Consider the following 19948-nt stretch of genomic DNA (forward strand, 5'->3'; position numbering starts at 1 on the left):
GATTTAAATCAGAGATGAGGAGGAATTACTTTTCTCAAAGGGTCGTGATTCTGTGGAATTCACTACCTCAGAGTGCAGTGGATGCTGGGACGCTGAATAAACTTGCGGAGATAGACAGATTTTTAATTATTAAAGAGTTGAAAGGTTATGGGGAGTGGGCGGGAAATTGGAGTTGAGGCCGAAATTAGATCAGCCATGATCGTATTGAATGGTGGGGCAGGCTCAAGGAGCTGAATTGCCTACTCCTGCTCCTAGTTCTTATGTTCTTATGTTTAAAGGTAATTAGGCCAATAAAGCCTGTCTGCTCCATGATCCCTTTCAATTCATTCATCATTGACTCTCCTGATTAAAGACTAACATTTTGAAAAGTTTTGTCTTGTCCACTTAAGCAAATTAAAGTAGATTGCATCCTGTATTATTCACACTAATCTGGTTGCTTTTTGTTCCATTGTGTCTCAGGATATATCATATATTCTACAAGGTATTTGATCTATCTATACTTAATCTTCCATTCCTCACTGTGGTTCGGAACTGGATACTTAGTTTAATGGTGCTAATCAGAATATTCAGTCTGAAATTAATGATCAGTAACAGTTAAACAACTAGAAGCGCATAAACAGATGGAACATTTGTAATTTAAATGGTGTAAATAAGATTCAACCATTTAACCATCAGATTGTGCAAAATGTACAAACTGCCAGGTCTTTGTACATTTCAGATTATATAACACTTACATATCAAAAGAAGGTATATTATGACCTGGGATTCCACAAAGTGCTTTTTAGCCAATTAAGTGCAGTTACTGATATCATGTAAGGAAACAATTTGGTACAATTTGGGTAACAATACTTGTTAATCAGACTGAGGTGCATCATTGACAATGGATGAGTCTAGGGGCTTAGCCCGCATGTGTAGTACATGATTTTGTTTTTCGGAGGAGACTAAGATGGTGGAATGTTACTGGTCATTGGTTGTTTCAGAACTCCCAGAGTGAGCAGAGGGCATTGCTATACGGTCTTGGCTGCAGAGAGAGACCTCATGGCTGCAAGATATGGCTCCATTGTCCAGACGCCTCCCGGCTTTACAAATAGGGGACAGATGCTATCCTGGGAAGTAAACCTACAGAACATGGGCCAATTAGCGATTTTAAGGGGTGATGCTATAAAGAAAAGGGACGGTTTGATACCCTGCATGTTACCTCTGCTGCTCTCTCAACTTCAAATTGTATCAAAGCAAATGACTGTTGCTCCATTCTCAACTGAGTTGGCTAGGAAGATCACTTCAGAGGGTAGTTAAGAGCCCATGACATTCGTGTGGGTGTGGAATTACATGGAGGACAGACTGGGTAAGAGCGGCAGATTTGCTTTACTACAGGACATTAATGAACCAGCTGTTTACTTACGACAATACAACAGCTTTGTGGTCACTTTTACTGGTACCAGCTTTATCTTGGCAGATTTTTATTTATATTATCAAGTTAGAGCCTGAAAAGAGCTCATTGCACTATTAAGGGAGCAAGAAATTTGCCTACTTTCCTCAATCAATGAATTCCACCAAAAAAAAAATCAGATGAATTTGTCCTTCATGTTGGAGCTCTTTATGGGATCTTGCTCTGTCAAAAATGGCTGCCATACTGACCGACATAACAACAGTCACTTTCAAAGTAACGGATTGTACATGAATCTCTTTGAGATGTTGCTAAGAGATGCATTCAAGTGCTATATAAGTCTTTCTAAAGCTGCAGATGCAGGAAATTTGAAACATAAACAGAAACATCTGGTAACACTCAGCAGGCACATTAAGCATCGATGGATCAAACAGATGATTATTATTTCAGGTATAGATAGGGTTGCCAACTCTGCTTGGATGTGTTCCTGGAGGTTTCATCATATGGTTCCCTGCCCCTTGTTCAAGCAAACAACCTTTAACCCCAGCTCCAATATTTTTATAACTAATAAACTCCCGAGTTTCTCACAATGCTGATAATTAAGTTCCTGGAAACTCCAGGACAATACTGATAGTTTGGCAACCTGAGGTACAGAGCAGTGGTTCCCAAACTTTGGGTCGTGGCCCCAATTGGGGCGGGTGAAACAGCAAATGGGGTTACGAGAAATAAAGCCGCATTAACCTCCTACCCCCTTGTGTTGTACCTGCGTGGGGCACTCTGGCTGCAGCAGCTGTGATCGGGTGTGCTGTGACATGACTATGCGTCCGTGTAATGAGGTCAGACGTTTCCTGGAGTAGCTTCTCAGAACGGTGACAATGGAAGTGGACGCAGGTTAAGTGACCGCTGGAACCCCAGTCACTGAGGGCCTGGGACTTCTATCACAGATTTTTCATATTTATATGATGCGCATTACTTGTTGATCTATGATACATGAACTTTAATAATTATATACTGGATTTTACTTTGCTGATTTAATGCTGTTTTGTTTCTGCTGGCGTCTGGGATTGCGTTAATCTTCAAGTGTTAAAATGGGGCCGCATTTGAAAATGTTCGGGAAGCGCTGGGATAGAGTCTTAGCCGTATATGGAAGAAATTACAGATAAACAGCTTTTCAAAACGCCAGAAGTCTGCAAATGGCCTGTTTCTGTGCGGCTGTATCTCTTGCAACTCGTACATAGAAACTACAGCACAGAAACAGGCCATTCAGCCCAACTGGTCTAAACTGGCATTTATGGTCCTCTTGAGCCTCTTCCTGACCCTCTCTGCATCTAACAATATCAGCAGAATCCTCCTATTCCATTTTCCCTCATGTATTTATCTAGCTTCCCCTTCAATGTATCCATTCTCTCCAAGGATGTAGATTAGATTGAGTTTTCCAGCGTTTTTGCTACTTGTTCTAAGGGCAGGCCTGTGACAACAACAACAATTTGCATTTATGTAGTGCCTTTTTTAATGTAGTGAAATGCCCCCCAATGTGCTCCACAGGTGCATTATCAAATAACATTTGATGCCAAGTGACATGAGACAACATTAGAACAGGTAGCCAAAAGCTTGGTCAAAAGAGGTAAATTTTAAGGAGTAGTCTTGAAGGAGGAACGAGAGGCAGACGGGTTTCAGAGAGGGAATTCCGGAGCTTAGGGTCTCGACCCTGAAAGCATAGCCCTAATGTTGGAATGATGCAAATCAGAGGGACACTCATGAGGCCAGAATTGGAGAAGTGCAGAGTTTGCAGAGGGTTGGTAGGACTAAAGGAGGTTAAAACAAAAAGTCTTAATATCCCTTCTTGATCTGTCTGCAGCCTTTGACATGATTTACCACAACATCGTCCTCCAATGCATTTCTAGTGTCATCCAGCTGGGTGGGATTGCGCTGTCATGGTTCCATTCTTATTTATCTAAGATAGCCAGAATGTCACTTGCAATAGTTTCCTTTCCTATTCCTGTATTGTTACTTCTGGTGCCCCCACAAGGCTCCATCCATGGCTTTTTCCTATTTCTCGTCAACTTGCTGTCCCTCGGTAACATTATCCAAAAGCATGGCAGCATATCCTGATGACACCCAGCTCTACTCCTCCATCAGCTTTCTCGACTCTTCCACTGTTGCTAAATTATCAGACTGATTATCTGACATCCAGTACCTGGATGAGCAGAAATTTCCTCCAACTAAACATTGAGAAACTGAAGCCATTGTTTCTGGCCCCACTACAAATTCAGTTTCTTAATTACCAACATTATCCCTCTCCCTGGCAACTGTGAGACAAACTAAATCTGTTCACAACCTTGGTGTCATATTTCCCATGAAGATAAGCATCTAACCAAATATGTGCACCATCGCTAAGACCGTGTACTTCCACCTCTGTAACATTACCCGACTCTGGCCTTGGCTTCACTCATCTTTTATTCTAAATTCATTCATGCGATGTGGGTGTCACTGGCTGGGCCAGCATTTATTGCCCTTCCCTAATTGCCCTTGAGAAGTGGGTGGTGAGCTGCCTTCTTGAACCACTGCAGTCCATGTGGTGTAGGTACACCCACAGTGCTGTTAGGAAGGGAGTTCCAGGATTTTGACCCAGCAACAGTGAAGGAACGGCGATATATTTCCAAGTCAGGATGGTGAGTGACTTGGAAGGGAACTTGCAGGTGATGGTGTTCCCGTTCATCTGCTGCCGTTGTTCTCCTAAGTTGTAGAGGTCGCAGGTGTGAAAGATGACAAAGAAGCAGCCTTGGGAAGTTGCTGCTGTGCAATGTGTATGCACTGCTGCAAGTGTGGAGGCGGTAAATGTTTAAGGTGGTGGACGGGGTGCTGATCAAGTGGACTACTTTGTCTTGGATGGTATCGAGCTTTTTGAGTGTTGTTGGAGCTGCACTCATCAAGACAATTGAACAGTATTCTATCACACTCTTGACTTACGCCTTGCAGATGGTGGACAGGCTTTGTTGAGTCAGCAGTTGAGTTATTTGCCACAGGATTCCCAGCCTCTGACCTGCTCTTTAACCACAGTATTTATATGGCTGGTCCAGTTCAGTTTCTGGTCAATGATAACCCCCAGGAGGTGGTTGTTGGAGGATTCAATGATGGCAATACCATTGAATGTCATAGGGAGATGGTTAAATTCTCTCTTGTTGGAGATGGTCATTGCCTGGCACTTGTGTGGCACGAATGTTACTTGCCACTTATCAGCCGAAGGCTGAATGTTGTCCAGGACTTGCTGCATGCGGACACAGACTGCATCAGTATCTAAGGAGTTGTGAACGGGACTAAACACTGTGCAAACATTGGCAAATTTTCTGATCTTATGATGGAGGGAAGGTCATTGACCGTGGTGTATTGGCAAAATTTTGAAGTGCAGGAGCTCTAGGAAAATGTGTTGGACATATCATTTCTAAATCTACTATTATGTTGTTTTCCTATTTATGAATCATTTGAGTCCCCAAAATCAGCAAACCATGCCTTTTAAGTGAAAAATATTAATACCAGTAGGCAGTAGGTAGTTTATTTTGAAACATGTGCTATTTGAGTCATTGGTCTTTAGCACAACTAGAATCTCATTCTGCAACATTTTACAGATCAAGTATCCATCATCCAAAACCCTCGGGGCCGATTGTGTTTTGAATTTCAGGTAATTTTGGTTTTCTGATGTGACCTATAGGACTAGGCCTACTTACATTACAATAGCCTAAGCCTAGGCTAGCTATAGTCTAAAGTGAATAAAATTGCTAGAAAAGTAAGATGTATTACTGAATGATAAAGGCAAGGCACCTGTAATAAGTTCCCAACTGTGACACCGTCTTCGATTCTGTTTGTAGGAGAGGGTTCAGAGTGTCGATGTGCTCTGCTGGGAGGCATTCTCGAATAGTTTTTCCAGCTTCATCTGCCTAATCAACATTGATTTTTGTTTCATACGTTTGTCTTTTGTTTTATAGATGGATATTATTTCTTGCTCACTTACAAATGCATGTTGCTCGAGTGCATCTATCAACCTATCACACATGTTGACAATATCATCTATGGGCACTTTCTCTACTGGATTCACTATGTCATCCTCGACATCACTGTTTTCACCATTTACATTTCATGGACTGAAAATTGCCTTGGTCCATCGGCTGAATTAATGACGTTACATTGGTGGGGGGTGGAGGGGAAGTAAACAGCAAAAACATTGTTCTTCGCCAAGAGTTTGACAGGGGGATGTGCTTAACAATTGTCCAGGAGCTATATGATTTTACAGTTTTCTTCAAGTGCAGCTACCAACCAGTGCACACATGCCTCTGCTACAAAGTAGTTGTGAAACTAATCACAAAACATGTCCCTGGTTATCCAGTCTCTCTTATTGGCATATAGGTGAACGGGTAATATGTCTGAATACCCTTGAAGTTCCTGGGACATTTGCTCTTCCCAATTACAGCCAATTTATTTTCGTGTGTGCCAGCCACATTGGCAGAACCAAGTACAGTCAACCCATCCCTAACACCTGTTGGTGCACTCTCCTCCTCCATTGCTGGCGTTTTCCTAGGGGTGCACTGCCAGAACAGACTTGACTCATCAGCATTGTAAATTAGTTTGGGCGAAAGTTTTTCATCTGAAATTAACATAGCAAACTCATCGATACATTTTTCGGTGGCCTCATGGTTTGCAGACGCTTGATCGCCACAAACTTTCAAAAACTTGACGCTTCTTGGATTTCTGCAACCAGATCGTCACAATTTCCCCGACGGGATCGCGTTCCACACTTGTGCTAGAGGGAGAGGCTGATCTTGTCCTCGAGTCCTCTGCCGATCGGTGACATCACAGCCAGGTTGTGACTTACGGTGCTGGGCTCCAATGCATCAGGAGCGGGGGGGTCCGTGTAATCTGACAAACACGAATGCTGATACCCGGTTTATGAAAGCCCTTGAGTGCATTGGTGTTATAATTAAGTTCATTTGATTGAATCCTTGCTCACGTTCTGCAATGCTGCTTGGAATTACTTGTGTACAATTTAGTAATGGTCAGAAATCCTGGGGAACATGTTGGTCCAGCTCCATCCACATAGTCTCTGGATGCGTTGATTACCGAAGCAGGCGACAATTTAAACCACTTGCAGAGAGAAGCTGTTGCCGATTCTGATAGCCTTACTGTTGCTCCCTAACGAGACTACTCCAAACTTTCACTGTATGACTGCAGCTTTGGCCTCAAGAGTTTTTATGTCAAGTCGCTCTTTTAATCCATGCAGAAAGCGTACACTGCGAAGGATCAGTTCGCCTGCACACACAATTGTCGTAGTGCGTTTCTGCAAACACTATGAGAGCGTGCCAAGTTCATGTAATGTGTCATACATCAGAGCTAAGTCTATAGAGAAACTGTTTCAAGGAAATTCTCTTTAACAGACCCTCATAGGTTTTCCTGTCAGACACAGACATTGTTTAATCTTTCATTGCCAGTTCAAAATGAGCACATAATGTTTCATAGTTGAAGCACACAGCCGTCACTGTTCAAAATGAACTTGCTGCCCATCTGGTGCTTAAAGTGCGGCCTATTTTGGAAATGTGTTGTTCTAATTCAGCAGCACAATCTGCTAGTTGCCTCTGATTGAGAGGCGATCTGTTATACACAGAGTATCATTTATCCCTAAAGGAATGGAAACGGTTCCCTCCACTAACTTCTGCCACCGAATCTCCCACTGCAAATTCTAATCCATGGTTCAGGCAATGCCAAATAATAATATCTGGGTATTTCTCCATAAGTCTGTGAGCTACACTTTGATTTGGTGCCCAGCATAACACTCACTCCATCAGTAGCAAATGTTACAAGATGCTGCTTCAGGTAGGAATCATCAAAACCATGTTTCGCGAAGATACTTAACTATTGTATCAGCTTTTTGATCTGGATATTCAACCAGATCTAAAAACGTGAAGTGTGGATCATCCTTCTTATCACCCATATATCTCAGGTAAACGACTAGAGCAGTTTTGCTACCGAGGCTTGTAGATACTTCAATAAGAATTGAAATTTTACTCTCGATTACTTTGATATCCTGGAAAATGTTCTCCCTCATCTGGGTAGCTATGTGGTCACTAACTTCGGCAGCACTGTCGCGGGAATGCAACCCAATTCCCGTGTCAACACCATTTGCACTTTGAGGTTCCAGCAAGCCAAAGTGGTCAGAATAAGGCCTGTATGCAGAGTGGAAAACTGTAGGAGCCCATCTTTCAATGAGATGCGTCCAGGCTGTCATAATGTTTTCCAAGAGCGTCTTCCTCCTCGCTTTTTCAGCAAGTTGTTGTGCAGCGATGTGAGTTTTCAACAGTTTATGTTCTACAATCTTTTTTCCTGAGTGATTTTAAACGTGCACTCAGATTGGATCCATTGTATGTCACTTTGTAGAAACGCCACTCTTTCGAAAGTTTCAATCCCTTGGATGTGAAAAGTGATAAGCTGCTAATATTTGCACATACTTTACGCCCAGGTTTTTCACCCTTATAGTCTAACCAAGGACATGTCACTTTTTTCCACTTCCACATTTCCCCTGTCCACACTGGAAGGCCAGTAATGCAGAGATCCAGGATAATGCTCTGGGGACCAGTGTTCGAATCCCAACACAGTAGATGGTGAAATTTGAATTTAATAAAAAACCTGGAATTGACAGTCTAATGATGACCATGAAACCAATGTCAATCGTCAAAAGAAAAACCCAGCAGGTTCACTAATGTCCTTTAGGGAAGGAAATCTACCGTCTTTACCTGATCTGGCCTACATGTGACTCCAGACCCACAGCAACAATGCCCTCTTAAATTGCCTAGCAAGCCACTCAGTTATACCAAACTGCTGAAAAGCCTAAAAGGAATGAAACCAGATGGATCACATGGCATTGACCTAGTGTTATGACACAGCAGTTGGTAAAGCTGTGTTATTTAAAAATCCCAGAGGGAAACTTTAAACAATTGTAATAATCTATATTTTTAAGTAGTATGTTTGTGATGCAGCTCTAAATTCAGGAATCAGACCCAGTTCTCAAGAGGTTTTTTATATCAAACTACATGAGACATTTATTAATTTACACAAGTTAAATTTATACACATGGCTACAAATTACTACTATCATAACATTTAACAAATTCCCAAACTAATCTCCACTAAGGCAACAGCAACCCATAGACTTAACCAATCACCAGGCAAAGCATTTTCACCTTACAAATTCAAAATGAAGTTCATTTCACTTTGGTTCCTTTGCAGACACAGTGGCAGGCTTACAGGCTTTGATATTACATTGCCTCCGCTCTGCACACATAAAACTGCTGTCTGTTATACCCAACACATCTCATTGAATGTAAATTCTCATTTTATCACCAGCCCCTTTGAACTCCACCTCTTCTAACAATAAAACCCCTTTCATAGTACCAGTTTTATTAGTAATATAAACATTGCTTGGTCTCTGCTAGCTAGGTGCCAGATTTCACTCCCCTTCTTGAATGCTCTATTCAACAAAATGCAAATGCACTCTACCTCTCTTACATCTCAAAACTAGTACACATCAAAGCACCCAGACTAGCTGGCTTTAATCCAATTAAGACATATACAGACACACCCACAGAGTAAACCTCTATTTTAAAAAATAATTTCCAACACTATATACATTAATAACTTCATGACACCTAGGCACTGGAAATGACAAGGGCAAACTCAGCCTTGTCAACCTTGCAAATTCTTCCTTACTAACATCTGGGGGCTAGTGCCAAAATTGGGAGAGCTGTCTCCCAGACTAGTCAAGCAACAGCCTGATATTGTCATACTCATGTAATCATACCTTACAGATAAGAGTGATGAGGTTATGCTTCAGTTATACAGAGCATTGGTAAGTCCACATCTGGAGTCCTGTGTACAGTATTAGAGAGGATAAAGCATACTTGACCTCATTCTCATCAACCTGCCTGCCGCAGATGCATCTGTCCATGACAGTATCGGTAGGAGTGACCACCACACGGTCCTGGTGGAGACAAAGTACCATCTTCACATTGAGGATACCCTCCATCGTGTTGTGTGGCACTACCACCATGCTAAATGGGATAGATTTTGAACAGATCTAGCAACGTAAGAGTGGCATCCATCAGTAGCAGAATTGTACTCGACCACAATCTGCAACCTCATGACCCGGCATATCCACTACTCTACTATTACCACCAAGCCAGGGGATCAACCCTAGTTCGAAGGAGAGTGCAGGAGGGCTTGCCAGGAGCAGCACCAGGCTAAAAATGAGGTGTCAACCTGGTGAAGCCACAAGACAGGACTACTTGCATGCCAAACAGCATATCCAGCAAGTGATAGGCAGAGCTAAGTGATTCCACAACTAACGGACCAGATCTAAGCTCTACAGTCCTGCCACATCCAATCATGAATGGTGGTGGACAATGAAACAACTCACTGGAGGATGAGGCTCCACAAATATCCCCATCCTCAATGATGGAGGAGCCCAGCACATCTGTGCAAAAGATAAGGCTAAAGCATTTTCAAGAATCTTCTGCCAGAAGTGCTGAATGAATGATCCACCTTGGCCTCCTCTGCAGGTCTCCAGCATCACAGACTCCAGTCTTCAGCCAATTCGATTCACTCCACATGACATCAAGAAATGGTTGAAGGCACTGGATACTGCAAAGGCTATGGGCCCTGACAATATTCCGGCAATAGTGCTGAAGACTTGTGCTCCAGAACTTGCTGCACCCCTAGCCAAGCTGTTCCAGTACAGCTACAACACTGGAACCTACCCGGCTATGTGGAAAATTGACCAGGTATGTCCTGTACACAAAAAACAGGAAAATTCCTACCTGGCCAATTACCGCCCCCATCAGTCTACTCTCCATCATCAGTAAAGTGATGGAAGGGGTTATCAATACTGCTATCAAGTTGCACTTGCTTGGCAATAACCTGCTCATTGACGCTCAGTTTGGGTTCCGCCAGAGCCACTCATCTCCTGACCTCATTACAACCTTGGTTCAAACGTGGAAAAAAGAGCTAAACTCCAGAGGTGAGGTGAGAGTGACTGCCCTTAACATCAAGGAGCCCACACCGATTTTGGGATCAAGCAGCCCTGGCAAAACTGGAGTCAATGGGAATAAGGGGGAAAACTCTCCGCTGGTTGGAGTCATACCTAGTACAAAGGAAGATGGTTGTGGTTGTTGGAGGTTAATCATCTTAGTTTCAGGACATCACTGCAGGAGTTCCTTCCATCATAAGATCCGAAGTGGGGATGTTCGCTGATGATTGCACAATGTTCAGCACCATTCACAACTCTTCAGATACTGAAGCAGTCCATGTCCAAATACAGCAAGACCTGGACAATATCCAGGCTTAAGCTGACAAGTGACAAGTAACATTCACGCCACACAAGTGTCAGGCAATGACCAAGAGAGAATCTAACCATCACCCCTTGATGTTCAATGGCATTACCATCGCTAAATCCCCCACTATCAACATCCTGGGGGTTACCATTGACCAGAAACTGAACTGAACTAGCTATATAAATACTGTGGCTACAAAAGCAAGTCAGAGGCTAGGAATCCTGGGGAAGTAACTCACCTCCTAACTCCCCAAAGCTTGTCCACCATCTACAAGGCACAAGTTAGGAGTGTGATGGAATACTCCCCACTTGCCTAAATGAGTGCAACTCCAAAAACACTCAAGAAGCTTGACACCGTCCAGGACAAAACAACTGGTTTGATTGGCACCCCATCCACAAACATTCACTCCCCCCACCACCGACGAGCAGTGACAGCAGCGTGTACCATGTACAAGATGCACTGCAGGAACTCACCAAGCCTCCTTAAGAGACCCATTCCAAACACATGACCACTACCATCTTGAAGGAAAAGAGCAGCAGACACATGGGAACACCACCACCTGGAAGTTCTCCAAACCACCCACCATCCAGACTTGGAAATATATCGCCATTCCTTCACTGTCACTGGGTCAAAGTTCTGGACCTCCCTCTCTAATAGCACTGTGGGTGTACCTACACCACATGGACTACAGTGCTTCAAGAAGGCAGCTCACCACCTCCTTCTCAAGGGCAATTAGGGATGGGCAATAAAAGCTAGCCTAGCCAGTAATGCCCACATCCCGTGAATAAATAATAAAAGCACATCCGCAAAGGAATACAGATCTAAACTTAAATAAGGGTAATTACAAAGGAATGAGGGCAGAGTTGGCTGGAGTGGACTGGGAAAGGGGTTCAGCAGAAAAGACAGTTGATGAACAATGGCAGACATTTAAGAAAATAGTTCATGACTCACAACAAAGATACTCACAACAAAGACATATCCTGGTGAGGAAGAAGGATTCTAGGAAGAGGATAAACCAACCATGGTTAACCAAAGAAGTTAAGGAAAGTATCAAATTGAAAGAAAAAACATACAAGGTAGCAAAGATTAGTGGTAAGCCGGAGGATTGAGGAAGTTTTAAAAACTAACAAAAGATGACCAAAAAAAAAATAAAGAAGGAGAAAATAAACTTTAAGGGTAATATAAAAACGGACAGTAAGAACTTAAGTAAATATAAAAAAAGGAAGAGAGGCCAAAGTGAACATAGGCCCCTGAAAGAATGAGGCTGGGGAAATAATAATGGGGAACCAGGAAATGGCAGAGGTGTTGAATAAATACTTTGTATCAGTCTTCACGGTAGAAGACACTAATAGCATTCCAAAAGACTAAATAATCAAGGGGCAAAATCTGGGAAGGAAATAAATACAATAACTATCACTAGAGAAAAAGTACTAGGGAAACTAATGGGGCTAAAGGCTGATAAGTCCCCTGGATCCTAGGATATTAAAGGAAGTAGCTACACAGATAGTGAATGGATTGGTAGTAATCTTCCAAGAATCCTTAGATTTTGGAAATGTCCCAGAAGATTGCAAGACTGTTAATGTAACACCTTTATTCAAACACAGAGGGAGTCAAAAAACAGGTAACTATAGGCCAGTTAGCTTAACATCCGTCATTGAGAAAATGTTAGAATCTACTATATAGGATGTAATGGCAGTGCATTTAGAAATAGCATAATATAATCAAGCAGAGTCAGCATTGCTTCATGAAGGAGAAATCATGCCTGACAAATTTATTAGAATTCTTTGAGGAGGTAACACACAGGATAGATAAAGGGGAACCAGTAGATCTAACAAATTTGGATTTCCAAAAGGCATTCGATAAGGTACCACACATAAGGCTATTTAATAGGATAAGAGCTCATGGTGTTGTGGGTAGTATATTAGCTTGGATAGAGGATTGGCTAACTAATAGAAGACATAGAGTTGAGATAATGGGGCATTTTCAGGATGGCAACCTGTAACTAGTGGAGTGCCACAGGGATCAACACTGGAGCCACAATTATTTACAATATATATTACTGACTTAGATGAGGGAAGTGAACATACTATTGACAAGTTTGCGGATGACACAAAATAGATGGGAAGGCAAGTGGTGAGGATGACACAAAGAGTTTACAGAGGGATATAAACTAGTTAAGTGAGTGGGCAGAAACTTGGCAGATGGAATATAATGTGGGAAAATGTAAAATTATGCACTTTCGCAGGAAGACTAGAGGAACTGAATATTATTTAAATGGAGAAAGACTGCAGAAAGCTGCAGCAGAGATGGATCTGGGAGTCATTGTGCATGAATCCCAAAAAGCTAACATACAAGTTCAGCAGGTAATAGATAAGGCATATGGAATGTCGGCCTTTATTCCAAAGGGAATGGAGTATAAAAATAGGTAAGTCATGCTAAAACTATACAAGGCACTAGTTAGGCCACAACTAGAACACTGTGAACAGTTTTGGTCCCCTTATCTAAGGGAAGATATACTGGCATTGGAGGCAGTCCAGAGAAAATTCACTAGGTTGACCCTGGGAATGGAGGGAATTTCTTATGTGGAAAGATTGAGTAGATTGGGTCTGTACTCATTGGTGTTTAGAAGAATGAGAGGTGACCTTACTGAAACATATAAGATTCTTAGGGGGCTTGACAGGGTAGATGTTGAGAGGTTGTTTCCCCTTGTGGGAGAGTCTAGGACCAGAAGCATAGTCTCAGAATAAGGGGTCGCCCATTTAAGACAGAGGTGAGGAGGAATTTCTTCTCTCAGAGGGTAGTGAATCTGTGGAATTCTTTACCACAGAGGGCTGGAGGGGCTGGGTCGTTAAGTATATTCAAGGCTGAGATAGACAGATTTTTAATCAGTAAGGGAATCAAGGGTTATGGGAAAAAGGCAGGACAGTGGAGTTGAGGATTATCAGATCAGCCGTCATCTTATTGAATGGTGGAGCAGACTGGATGGGCCAAATGGCCTACTTCTGCTACATTTTATGATCTTATGGTCTATCACTGTATCAAGCTCAGCTCCAGATGTAGTAATTTTTTATTCTGACTTAAGAGGCAGCTGCAACACTGGAGCTCCCCCCTCCATCATCACTCAGTGTGACAGGACTTGAATGTTCTTTACTTTCTTCACTTTCTCCACAAAAGAAGGGGGTTATGCTTTTTTGTTTCATGGTCATTATATTGCTATCAGGCAGTTTTGAAGTTTTGTTTGTTTTTTTCCCCAATTATGAGTATAGCAGGCTCATAAGCTTGGGGGTTTTAGAAACTGTCCTATTTCCTGTGGGCAGCTGTTAGCAATTCTGACTGAGGCCTGTCTCCCTTCAGACTGACAGTGAGTACTGAGCAGGCCAGTGGATTTTAGGCTGTTTTATTTCATAAGCTGTTAACCTGCCACTTCAAGCCGGGTGTTGGGGGAAAAAGACAAAATAGGGAGTGTTATGATCCCCAACTGAGGTTACCCTGGACAAGGCTGATCCCAGGGTGGAACCCAGCTTGATAGATCCTAACTTTTATTTATTTGTTTAGATACATGGGGAGGGGGCTACTGAACAGAGTCACTGGTGTCAGCTAATGAACTTTTAACAAAAGCGTAACACATTTATTAAACAAGAAAAGATGAACTACATTACAATACTCCTTCACCCACAACTATACCTTTACAGATATATACAAGTTTGTAAGGATAACTCAAGTAAAAAAAGCTATTTCATAACCTATTGTCCACGATAAGTACACAATCCATGTAAACCAATTGGCGACCTGTGGTCAGGCACACCACACTCTGAAACCAAGTGACAGATGCCATGCCAGACAGATGCTATGGATCTCTCCTCAACTCCCCCCAGATGCTTGTCACGCCGTGAGCCAACCGTTCTCACTGCACTCCGTCTTTCACATGAGGGTTTCCAATCTTCATTCTCCAAGACCTCGCCTTGGAATCTTTTCCCAAATCAATGCTTTCTCTCAAAGGTTCACCTCCAGGGTTTCGAACTCTCCTTCCAATGTTCATTTTCCCTGGATCACCACATGCATTCAAACTGTCCTCCACATACTCTGTCTCTCTGACTCAGCCGTCAACAGTACACCATTGGTTCACATGCCCATAGAAAGAGTTACAGACCTTCAGCTGTCTCTTTGGACCTTCTGGCCTCTTGCAAGCTGTTCTTCCTTTAAACCTGCTTTCTGCAGCTTTTGTCTCTTTACATCTGAAGCTTGGAGCCTTTCTCTCTGCCCCTCACTCTTAACATCACTTAACAGGACCTTTTCCAAGTTCCGGCCTTTCCCTCAGGCTAGAAGGTCTGCTTGGGACTTTCTCTTGTTCCACTGCCCTGGATTTTGGGATCTTATATTTAGCATGGGACTTGCTATCTGTCCCTTTTGCTCCAGCCTCTCTCTGGCAGCTACTTTCAACCAATTTTAGCTTGGCACTGGCTATCTGTCCCTTCTAGGTGGCTTCTGTTTGGCAGCTGTCTTCAAACTGAACTCAAAACTGCTTTTCAAGTTCTTTCTGTGTGTGTCTGTGGGAGGGACCTGCCTTTCTGGACCCCTGTTGCTAGGCAACAGCACTGTTTTTTTCCAGTCTTGTTTGTTTAACTTAGCTGCAACTGTCATAAAACTCTCATTTGAAATGCAGGCACGTTTTAAAGTGAAACTAAAATGCAATTTGAACTTTTCTTAACACATAGATACAGAAATATGAATCAAATTTAAACTTTAAAGCTAAAATTCATTCCTGACACACACAAATGCAAATTTAGCTTACTTAAACTATCTCTATCTCCTAACAGTAGACACTAAACAGGCGACGATGGTGGTGGCATTGGAAACAGTAAGTAGTTTTGGCACACTGTTCACCTCCAGGGTTTCAATGTCACCTTCAGTGATTACTCTGGATCTCCACATACACTCAAGCTTCACCTTCTAAGCACATTTTCAGATCTTCGGCCATGTCAAGCAGAACACCACTGCTCCAAAGGCAATGAGTAAGGAGTCACCAACCTTCGGCTGCCTCCTCTGATCTTCACGGCTCCTTTCAAGCTCACCTTGCTTCAAGACCACTCCCCGCAGTCCTTTCTTGAACTTGGATCCTTTTTCTCTACTCCTTTCATTTATCTTGACTCTGTGGGATCTATCTCTGATCCTTATCTTTGTCCGTTACCTGGGACTTTACTTCTGGTACCTTTCTCCTGCCCCCCTTGCTGTGTCCTCTGTCATGGTGCTCCTGCTCAGGTCACCTGACCTGTACTTTCATGGTGTTTGGGCTCTTTAAGACCTCTTCGTCTGTGTATGTGTGCAAGGCTGTTCCCAGCCCAAGGAACAATAAATTGCAAACTGTGCATGTGCCTGCCAGTTCCAGGCCACAGCCTGTCAGCAGATGTAGTTCCTGGCCTCCGAGTTTGGTCTCAAATCCCGATCCAATCGGTGAACCGCTAATCCAAATTCTTTAATGGACACTGCAAGGTTTCCGGCAATGCCAGTACGTTCCTTGGCACAAGTTGGCACTCGGGTTTGGCCCGGGGCTCCTGAATTGTTGGTCGGTTGCTAGTCAAGAGGAGGTGCCATAGTGGTGCGCCTGCGCACTCCACCAGCACTACATCCCTGGTTATTGATGAAGCAACTGAAGGTGGTTGGGCCTGGGACACTACCCTGAGGAACTCATGCAGCGATATGCTGGGGCTGAGATGCTTGGCCTCCAATCATAACCATCTTCCTTTGTGCTAGTATGACTCCAACCAGTGGAGAGTTTTCTCCGGATTCCCATTGACTCCAGTTTTGCTAGGGCTCCTTGATGCCACACTCGGTCAAATGCTGACTTGATGTCAAGGGCAGTCACTCTCACCTTATTTTTGGAAGTCAATTCTTTTGGACCTGTAATGAGGTCTAGAGCTCATCTGCCACTGAAACCCTCATCTGTGCCTTTGTTACCTCAATTGCAATTGACTATTCCATTGTATTCCTGGCTTGCCTCTCACGTTCTAGTCTCTATGAAAATGAAGTCATTGAAAGCTCTGCTGCCTATGTCCATGCATCAAGTCCCATTCACCCATCACCTGGGTGCTCGCTGACTGACATTGGCTCCCACTCCAGCAACGCCTCAATTTAAAAATTCACTTTGTTGTTTCCATGGGTTTGTCCTGACCTACCTCTGTGATCCAGCTCCACAACCTTCTAAGACATCTTTGATTTGATATTCAGATTTGATAGAGGTATTCAAAATCATGAGGGGTCCGGACAGGGTAGATAGAGAGAAACCATTCCCATCTGTGAAAGGGTTGAGAATGAGAGGGCACAGATTTAAAGTAATCAGCAAAAATGATATGAGAAAAATCTTTTTCATGCAGCAAGTGATTAAGGTCTGGAGTGCACTGCCTGAGAGTGTGGTGGAGGCAGGTTCAATCAAAACATTCAGAAGGAGATTAGACAGTTATCTGAAAAGGAAGAATGTGCAGTGTTACAGGGAGAAGGCAGGAGAATGGCACTGTGGGAATTGCTCATTCAGAGAGCTGATGTAGACATGATGGACTGAATGACTTCTTTTTGCGCTGTAACAATTCTGTGATTCTATGATCTGCACTCAGCTAATTCTAACCTCTTGTGCATCTTGGATTTTAAACTCTCCAACATTGGCAGCCATGGCTTCAGCAGCATGGGGCCTAAGCTCTGGAATTCTCTACCTAAGCCTCTCTATGTCTCTACCACTCTTTCCACTTTTAATATGTTCCTTAGGATCTACCTCTTTGACCAAGCTTTTGGCCACCTGCCCCAGCATTACCTTATCTGGCTTAGTAGTTAATTTTGTTTTATATTGCTCCCGTGAACCTTGGAATGTTTTATTACCTGGCAGGTGAGTAGCAAATAAACCAGAGACAACATGAGAAATTTTATTTTTACGCAGCAAATGGTTAGGATCTGGAATGCACTGCCTGAAAGTGTGGTGGAGGGAGATTCAATTGTGGCTTTCAGAAGGAAATTGGGTAATTATCTGAAGAGAAAGAATTTACGGGGCTACAGGGAAAGGGACTGCGTGAATTGATCTTGCAGAGAGCCAACACAATCAATGGGCTGAATGGCCTCCTTCCGTGCTGTAACCGTTCCATGCTGATATTTGGTTCAGCATGCTTTGCCAAACCCACAATGTCCAACATGCCCAGTGGAAGGCCAGAGGTGGCATAGCTACAGAAGTTCCTCCCCTAAGCACCAAAGAACAACAACATGAACTGCCAATTCCATTGATGTCCATGCTGATCTCACAATGGACTCTCCGTTATGAGGGGACCATCGAAGATGATGAAGCCACATAAAGCTCGGATGTGCTCGAGTAACAGGTAGGGTTGCCAACAGTGATTAAATATATTCTTGGAGGTTCATCACATGACTCCCCCCCCCCCACCATGCTCTTGCCGTTAGTCGGCACAATCCTTGTGATGCACTGCCTTCCTATGCTAATTGGTGCAGTAAGGAGTGAAGAATAATGCAGACTCTGCATTCATTGAACCATGAGTGTAGACTTGACTTCTGACACAAGAACTTGAGCCAGAAGATATTCACAACTGTGACTAAACTGCAACCTACTTGCCTGATACTCCAGGTGTGACAGTGGCCTCGTAAGAAATATCACGGTTAAAAACTGGAAGGAGGGAATGTGTAATTGGAATCTCTTTAGGGACAGGTGAAATAATGTCGTTCTGCTCAGCAAGTCAGCATAATTGCTACCAAATCTCGCTCACCGAAAACTGGTCCACGGCTAAAATTGGGGTCTAACATGCTTGAATACATTGAAGCACATGAGGGAAAAATGAATAATGCATGTGCAGAACTTCATCCAGACGAAAACTGCTCGTGCTTTGTTTGTTAAACAATTCCCAATTGGATGATTCTCTACTGTTAGCCAAAAAGCCTCCCCTATCTCACTGCACCCCCACCTCCACCCCCAACCCTTTGCAATATTTTTATACATGGGTAAAGAGAAACGTTTGAAGGAAATGACAAATTCTTTTTTTTGATGATTTTTCTCCAGGATTGCACACAGCAGTGTCCTGGAGATTGATGCTCAATTGCAGGAGGCTCCAAGTTGGAGTGTTGGCAACCCAACCATCACCCAAACCCGATGTATAGACAGCCAGTGGCTGTGGCTGGGGGTGAGGGAGGGGGTGTGAAGGGAGTGACCATTCCCCTGCCTATTGGACAGAATGTGCATCAACCCCATGGGCAATATTGGGCAGAGGGGCTTGGCCAAGCTGACCAACTGTCCCTCCCCCTCAGTGTCCTTCATTTCAGAGGCTTCTGATGCCGTGGCCATGGGCTGAGCTGGGCAATGTGCAAGACCCCGCCCCCCTGCCGCGCGCGCCCCACCCCCTCCTCCTCCCTGCCGCGCGCGCACCCCCCCTCCTCCTCCTCCTCCCTGCCGCGCGCGCGCCCCGTCCTCCTCCTCCATGCCGCGCGCGCCCCCTCCTCCCTGCTGCGCGCGCTCCCTCCTCCCCGCTGCGCGTGCCCCTTCCTCCCCCTGTCGCGCGCGCCCCCTCCTCCTCCTCCCTGCCGCGCGCGCCCCATCCCTCATCCTCGCCGCGCCTTGTCACGTAACGTCACGTGTACGCGCACGTCGTAAGCGCGGGATTCGTCGGTCGCCTTAGACACGCCGTGTGTGGTTGCTAAGGGGAGAGGGAGCCTGTCCGGCTCAGCCAACCCCCCCACTCTCCTCAGGAGGAGCCGGGTCGTCCGAACATTATTCATATTCTTTATTATGTAAAAAAAAATACCCCCGAGTTTAGGGAAGGGGGAAGGGGAGGGGGAGGGGGAATGAAGTGAAGAAGCGGATGATGAGCCGGCGGCCACGGCGATGAGCGGCGTTAACCCCGGGAGCCGAGGCCTAGCGGAGAGAGAGAGGGAGCACCGAGAGTCAGAGCCTCAAAGCCGGTCCGCCGCCAGCGGGGACCCCGACATCCCGACAAACACGCGGCTACCGGTTTCCTCAACCCGCCGGACCGGAGGTGAGGAGGGTGGGGTAGGGTGGGTGGGTGAGGAGGGTGGGGTAGGGTGGGGTGGGTGGGGTAGGGTGGGGTGGGTGGGGTAGGGTGGGGTGGGTGAGGAGGGTGGGGTAGGGTGGGTGGGGGTGAGGAGAGTGGGGTAGGGTGGGTGGGGGTGAGGAGAGTGGGGTAGGGTGG

General features: G+C 44.4%; 1 protein-coding gene across 2 annotated transcripts in view; it reads left to right on the top strand.

The window, feature by feature from the left end:
• Positions 1-19321: 19321 nt before the first annotated feature.
• Positions 19322-19948, top strand: part of ttll4 (tubulin tyrosine ligase-like family, member 4) — a 77695-nt gene continuing 77068 nt past the window's right edge. For both annotated transcript variants that reach the window (XM_078552651.1, XM_078552652.1), the window contains exon 1: positions 19322-19774. The gene's annotated coding sequence lies outside the window, so the exon portion shown is untranslated. The remainder of the gene's footprint in view (positions 19775-19948) is intronic.

Source organism: Cetorhinus maximus, chromosome 11 (genome assembly GCF_964194155.1).
Source record: "Cetorhinus maximus chromosome 11, sCetMax3.hap1.1, whole genome shotgun sequence".
Lineage (NCBI taxonomy): Eukaryota > Metazoa > Chordata > Chondrichthyes > Lamniformes > Cetorhinidae > Cetorhinus > Cetorhinus maximus.